General features: G+C 48.5%; 1 non-coding gene and 1 pseudogene across 1 annotated transcript; both read right to left on the reverse strand.

The window, feature by feature from the left end:
* Nucleotides 1-203: 203 nt before the first annotated feature.
* LOC121837899 lies at nt 204-419 on the reverse strand. The gene has a single exon (XR_006078338.1). It is a non-coding gene; the product is annotated as a small nucleolar RNA U3 (small nucleolar RNA).
* Nucleotides 420-5600: 5181 nt separating this feature from the next.
* Nucleotides 5601-6932, reverse strand: LOC121837838 (annotated as a pseudogene).
* Between the last annotated feature and the right edge of the window lie 475 nt (nt 6933-7407).

Below are 7407 nucleotides of genomic sequence, written 5' to 3' on the forward strand. Positions count from 1 at the left end.
CATCGAACTCAAGGTGGAAACATCCGTGTTCATTTTAATGGATGCTCAAGAACTATTCATCCAGCATGCTCAGAGCAAGTACTACAAGCATGCTATGATCGATGCTTGAACGACGTCCCCAGCGCTGCAGTAAATAATACTTACGGAGGAATGGAGTATGAAGAAAGATTCTTATTTTCGATTTTCATGATAAGGTGTCCCCAGCCACTCAGAATGAATCTCCACCCTCCCACCGGACGTCCAAGACAGGCGGGAACGGTCATCAAAGGCAGGAACCCGGGCACGAAACCCAAGTCACCTGACCGGCTTCGCGCTCAGGTGGAGACCCTACAGCTCATCATCGTGGTTGAGGGTGTTCCGAGTTTACGGTAGAAACTCGGCGATCAGCCTATAGAAATGATCCTATGAAGCATGATCTTAACTTTCAAACCTCACGCAAAGTAAGGACTATGTGGTTGGGCTAGCTAAAAAAGCCGGTGAGTCGCGTTACTCTGTCAGAATTGATCTGCAAATGAATAACACATCGCACTCGAAAATATAATTGCCGTAAGCTTCATCCGAAACAGTCACAGACTCTTATTTCGAGCTCAGTGCTTACGCGAACACAAGATTGATTTAAGGTTTTGAAGGCGATGCAGTGACACATTGCGCTCGAATGGTTGAACGGACTTTGGAGAAAGCCTCAGCAGTCTCGCAACATTGTATCCGGTGCTGATCAGCCTCAGATAAAAAGGTAACTGCGTACGAAATATTTAGAAAGTAACTCAATTTAATTTGTTATCTCGAGTTAATTTGCTCTTTCATTTTAATGTGTTCCGCAGTTAGCATAAAACAACTGACCTTCAATCAAATAAAGTAAAACAAAAATTTCAAAATCCCGCACATCTAATGCAGAAAAGATGCCTTCTCCGTGCTTACGCCCTTCCGTTTTCCAACCACCCCCCCCCCCCTTCTTTTTAAAACAAAGAAAAACAAATTTTCACAAGGCTAACTTTAATGCCCTTCAGCTGCTGGTGAGGACATCAAAAAATAGAACGCAGGCCATCTTAGCAGCCCTCTATAGTCCGTTGCAACTCAAGAAGGTAGGGCGAGGGTAGGAAAGGCCGGGGAGGAGGAAGCAGACGGAACGCTATAGAGAGGAGGTTTTCTCCTCCCTTCTCCAGCGTTCCGTTTGCTTCCTCCTCCCCGGCCCGTCTTACCCTCGTCTATACCTTCTTGACTTGCAACGGACTATAGTTATAATTTTATGACCAAAAGGTAATAAGCATGCAACCAGCACCACATACACTTCTCACATGCCACGCTACAAATCAGTGGCGTAGCCTGGGGAGAGCTTATGAAGCTTCAATCCCCCTCCCCCCCCCCCCCCCCCCCCCCCAAAAAAAAAAAAAAAAAATCGCTGGCGTTCGTGGTAAATAAATGGTAAATCTTTCCATACTGGTTTGAAAACGTCTTGGCGCTCCTGCTGCTTACTTGGAGAGACCAATGTTATGTACCGCGCCTAGGCACGAATGAATGTCCAGTAAATATACAGGGTGTCGCAAAAAAAAAAATCACAGGGTTTTTTTAACCGCGAAAATAAACTAGGCATCACCGAACGCTCATTCTCCGCCCAAAAGTAGCGCTAGAGGTCGCAAACAGATTCCAAAGAAAACTCCGTTGGCCGCCTTTTTCCCATTGAAATTTTCAGAAAATCATTTTTGAATAAGGTATCGGATCGGGCTGAAAATATGACATCTGGTTGTGACCTTTAGCGCCTAGTTTATTTTTTGCGGTTAAAAAAGCCCTGTATTTTTTTTTTTTTTTTTTTTGTGACACCCTTTATAAAGGGTGTTTCAAGTCACCATGTCTTGATCTAAAATGGATCGTAAAAATCGATGCCTGCACGTAGCAATCGAAATTTTTCGTCAAAGATATATATATTGTAAGGGAACGATGTTACAAACTGATGGGGGTTTATTATTTACAGTGTGGTAGCTAGGTTGAGAGAAAGGCCGTTGGGAATCCAGCCAGTCGCGCGCTCTGCCCGAACGAACCTCTTCCTCCTCGTCTTCCCTCAGCCTCCGTGTTTTTCCCCAACGCACCGTAGATCTCATCTTCGTCACAATGCCCTCTTGGTAGAGATAGCCATCCTGGCGAAGCTGGTATTAGGTGTGGTCAGTAGGGGGGCAGTAGAGTTTAAGGCGGTTGACATGGGCCGTTTCACGAGAACGTCGGCGGCGATCGGCAGGTGGGGAGAGAGGCTCAATTTCGTAGTTTACAGGTGAGGTCTGACGAAGTACGCGATATGGGCCTGTGTAGTTTGATAACAGTTTCTTGGAGAGACCGGGTTGGCGTTGTGGAATCCACAAAAGGACGAGATCGCCGGGTGTGAAAGAAGTTGGGTGGGATGTATCATCGTGACGGCTTTTTTGCTGTCCTTGCAGGTTTGTCGTGCGTGCTCGTGCTAGCTGGCGGCATTGTTCAGCATGATTTCTGATTTCGGTGACTGGAAGGCATTCAGAAGGATCAGGTGAATAGGGTAACAAGCGATCTAATGTTGAAGAGACCTGCCTCCCGTAAAGAAGGAAAAATGGTGAAAATTGAGTAGTGCTTTGAACGGCGGTATTGTAGGCGAAGGGTACGAACGGAAGAACCTTGTCCCAATTACGATGATCGGGGGAAATGTACATGGCGAGCATATCGGCAAGTGTTCGGTTGAAGCGCTCGGTCATGCCGTTGGTCTGCGGATGATATGGTGATGTTGTTCGATGGACGACACTGCAAGCTCGCAAGACCTCTTGGATGATTTTAGAGAGAAACACAGTTCCGCGGTCGCTGAGGAGTTCTTTCGGGGCACCATGACGGAGAACAACCTGGTTCAAGAGAAAGTTGGCCACATTTTCCGCTGTGGCGGTAGGCAAAGCAGCAGTTTCAACATAACGCGTTAGGTGATCAATGGCGACGATGATCCAGCGATTTTCAGAGGAGGAGTGAGGAAGTGGGCCAAAAAGATCTATTCCGACACGGTCGAATGGGCGTTCTGGGCACGGAATGGGTTGAAGCAGGCCTTGAGATGAATATAAAGGCCGCTTACGGCGTTGGCATGGGAGGCATGATTTCAAAAACTTTTGGACGCTTCCATAAAGCCCTGGCCAGTAGTACCGTGAGCGTACCCGATTGTAGGTCTTGAGGAGACCTCCGTGACCACATGTTGGGTCGTTGTGGAGGCATTCTAAAACCTCACGTCGCAAGTGACGGGGAATGGTAAGAAGCCAATGGCAGCCTTCGGGCGAATAGTTGCGCCGGAAGAGAAGGCCATTTCGAGTGCGAAAATGCTTGGACTGTCTTTGTAGTGAGCGGTTGGGGAAGATGCAGGGTCTCTGACAACAGCCGAAATTTTAGATATCCAAGGATCTCTTGCTTGTTTTGCTCTATGTTGTCAATGTTTAAAGCCCATAAGGTGATAGGGTCTTCATCAGTGTCAGGTAGGTCTAGTGGTTCAGAGTGCAGAAGACATCTAGAGAGACCATCGGCGTCGCCATGTTTGCGGCCGGATTTGTACAGAACAACGAAGTCGTACTCTTGCAGCCGCAGCATCCATCGACCAAGGCGTCCCGTGAGATCTTTCAAAGATGACAGCCAGCAAAGCGCGTGGTGGTCGGTCACAACGTTGAATTTTCGACCATAAAGATATGGACGGAACTTGGCAACTGCCCAGACGACTGCCAAGCATTCTTTTTCAGTTACGGTGTAATTTCGTTCTGGTTTTGTGAGAGCCCTGCTTGCATAGGCAACCACGTAGTCGCCGAAACCTGTCTTGGTTTGTGCGAGCACAGCCCCAACTCCAAAGCCGCTAGCATCAGTGCGAAGTTCTGTTGGGGCAGTAGGATCAAAATGCCGAAGTATCGGGGCAGATGTTAAAATATCTTTAAGCTGGTTGAAAGCAGCCTCGCACTGCGATGTCCAAGAAAATGGGTGTGAGGATTTCTTTAGAAGATCCTGCAGGGGTGCCGCTATGGATGCGAATCCGCGTACAAAACGTCGAAAATAGGAGCAAAGTCCAAGAAAACTTCGAATTTCTTTTTGGGTGGTTGGCCTGGGCATGTCAGAAACGGCCTGAATTTTGCTAGGGTCGGGTTGAACGCCTTCTTTGGACACGAGATGGCCAAGCACTTTAATTTGCCGCGCTGCAAATCGACATTTCTTTGCGTTGAGCTGAAGGCCGGCGTTGCTGAGACAGGACAATACGGCGGTTAATCTACACAGGTGCTGCTGAAATGTGTTTGAAAATATTACTACGTCATCTAAATAGCACAGGCATATCTTCCACTTGAGTCCGCGCAACACTGCATCCATCATACGTTCGAATGTTGCCGGCGCGTTGCATAAGCCGAAGGGCATGACGGTGAACTGGTACAGGCCATCGGGTGTTACGAAAGCTGTTTTTTCTTGGTCGTTGGAGGCCATAGGAATTTGCCAATAGCCTGAACGGAGGTCTAGACATGAAAAGTACTCCGCTCCCTGCAAGCAGTCGAGGGCATCGTCGATTCTTGGCATTGGGTATACATCTTTTCGGGTGATCTTGTTTATTCTTCGGTAGTCAACACAAAATCTGATGGTGCCATCCTTTTTCTTGACAAGGACGACTGGTGACGCCCATGGACTCGTAGAGGGCGTGACGACACCTTTGTCAATCATGTCGCTGACCTGGTTATCAATGACGCTTCGTTCAGACGCTGAAACTCGGTATGGGCGTTGACGCAGGGGATTCTCGTTGCCCGTATCGATGTGGTGAACTACCGACGTGGAACGTCCCAAGGTGGATTGCGGGCGATCAAATATGGAGCTAAACTTGCGTAGAACGGCAAGGAGTGAGGCCTTTAGGGACGAATCAAGGTGGTTATCTATAGTCGCTAACAAGAACTGGTCCTCGTCCTCTTGCTGCGGGGCTAATGGACAACAATATTCAGAAAAAGAATTATTGAAATCAAAAACTTCGATAGCTTCGTCTGGCTCAGCGAAAGCAACGACTGTATTTGCAGGAAGCATTATTGAAAGAGAAGACATATTTAAAGCCATAAGGAATGCGGTGCCATTTTGAAGGTGAAGCAGAGAAAAAGGGACAAGGATACCTGTCTTACGAAAAAAAACTGCGGAAGGGGAGACCATTAGAGGAGACGCCGAGACTCTGGATGATTGAATCGGTAAAGGAACAGACGAAAATGGAGGAATTTGTACGTCATCAAGGAGGGATAATTTGATCGTGTGCACAGCAATGTTCTCGTCGGGAAGGTGGATTTGAGCGAAATCTACTTCTGCACTTCCACAGTCGATAACAGCGTTTGTTGCTTTTAAAAAGTCCCACCCAAGAATGACGTCGTGAGAGCAGGAAGACAACACCAGTAATTGGACACAGTAACACACTTCTTGAATGACAACACGTGCTGTACAGACACCGGTCGGGACAACATTTTGTGCTCCAACAGCTTTAAAGGGGCGACCAGAAAACGGGGTTGTGACTTTCTTCAACTTACGACAAAGGTCAGCCCGAAGAACTGACACTGCGGCACCGGTGTCAATTAATGCTTCAGTGCGCAAACCATCAATAACTATATCTATCATATTTCGGGTAACTGGACGAGGACTTAAAGATGTGACAGGATTTGCAGCTCTCGCCTCTTGAACTGCTCCTAGCAGTTTCCCTCTGCAATGGGCGATGTAGTGCGTGGTCGCAGGGGAGACAGCGAACGCCGCCTGGGAGATGGAGATCTGCCTTGCCTTTGCCGTGGTTGTGGTCCAGTGTAATCTTGGTGTGAATACTGATCACTGCGTCGACCAGAACCGAAAGCAGGTCGATACTGCGCTTGCAGTGGGGCAGCGTAACTCTCAGAGTTTCCGCGGCGACAAAAACGGGCGATATGCCCAACATAGCCACATGAAAAGTAAATGGGACGATTTTCTGGTGTCCTCCATTGGTCAGCCCTGCGTGCTTGCCAGCGAAGAGGAGAAAATGGCGGCTGTGGTTGGAAGACCCGAGCAGGTATCGGGCGTGTTAGCATCTCGGCATACGTTGGCACCGGAGGCACTAGCGGCGGTGACGCGGCCGGCGGCATAACGGCGCAAGGAATCGCGGCTTTGACTTGATCCTCAATTAGCGCTCTGATCGAAGGCGAGATAAAGGACTCCGGAGGGGTCGAAGGCTTTCCTAATTGGCGAGCCACTTCGTCACGTACGATCTCTTGAATGACGCATCGGAGTTCGGCCCATTTGTCGACGGAGCCTTCGATTGCAGTTGTCAGGCTGGCCAGCTCTGCGGAAGGTTCCAGTTTGCGTTTGGCTGGCAAACGCTGAAGGCGCAGCTCAGAGAAGTTCTGACAGATGTCGATGACTTCAGAGACAGTCGTTGGCGCTTTGACGACAAGGATCTGGAAAGCATCTTCGGCAATGCCTTTCATGATGTTCTTCAGTTTTTCATCTTCGGTCATGCGGGTGTCAAGGCGCTTGCACAACTTCAGGACATCTTCGATGTAGCTAACGAAGCTTTCATCGTGCAGTTGGGTGCGTGATGCCAATGTCCTCTTCGCGACGAGCTTCCGCTGGGCAGGCTCCCCAAATACTTCCTGGATCTTTGCTTTGAACTGGGGCCAGGTCACCAGCTCTGACTCATGGTTGGTATACCATAGTTTTGCAACGTCGGTCAAATAAAAAATTACGTTATTGAGCTTCACGGTGTCATCCCATTTGTTGTGGAGGCTCACCCTTTCAACTGACTCCAACCAGTCCTATTTGTCATCGTCACCGATTCCGCTGAAGAGCTTTGGGTCCCGCTGACGGAGGGCTCCTGCGCATAGGATAGTGGTTGCACTTGCAACAGTAGGTGCCTGGCCAGGAGTGGTGTCCTGCGCTGCCTCGTCCGAGGCTCCTTGGCGTGATACCGGTTGGCGTCGCATCGATTTCAGTGGTGTAGGATGCAGGAACACTTACGAGTGAAGTCCGGATAGTTGGGGAAACCCGCACCTTCACCAATTGTAAGGGAACGATGTTACAAACTGATGGGGGTTTATTATTTACAGTGTGGTAGCTAGGTTGAGAGAAAGGCCGTTGGGAATCCAGCCAGTCGCGCGCTCTGCCCGAACGAACCTCTTCCTCCTCGTCTTCCCTCAGCCTCCGTGTTTTTCCCCAACGCACCGTAGATCTCATCTTCGTCACAATATATATATTATTCTTGCAGGTTTGTTTTAAAAAAAGCCATGAAAGCTACACTTATGCCGTTTGTGCGAGTGAGTTATACGCCAAGGGGGGCATTATGGGCGTGGCTAATGTTGCGATAAATCGGCTAATTATTAAAAATTTGTTAATTAACTTTTGAACTAGTGAAAATAGTCATATGGTTCCAAATATAAATTTGCTGAGCGTCGTCCAAAA

Source organism: Ixodes scapularis, unplaced genomic scaffold (assembly GCF_016920785.2).
Source record: "Ixodes scapularis isolate PalLabHiFi unplaced genomic scaffold, ASM1692078v2 PGA_scaffold4__175_contigs__length_147842914, whole genome shotgun sequence".
Classification (NCBI taxonomy): Eukaryota; Metazoa; Arthropoda; class Arachnida; order Ixodida; family Ixodidae; genus Ixodes; species Ixodes scapularis.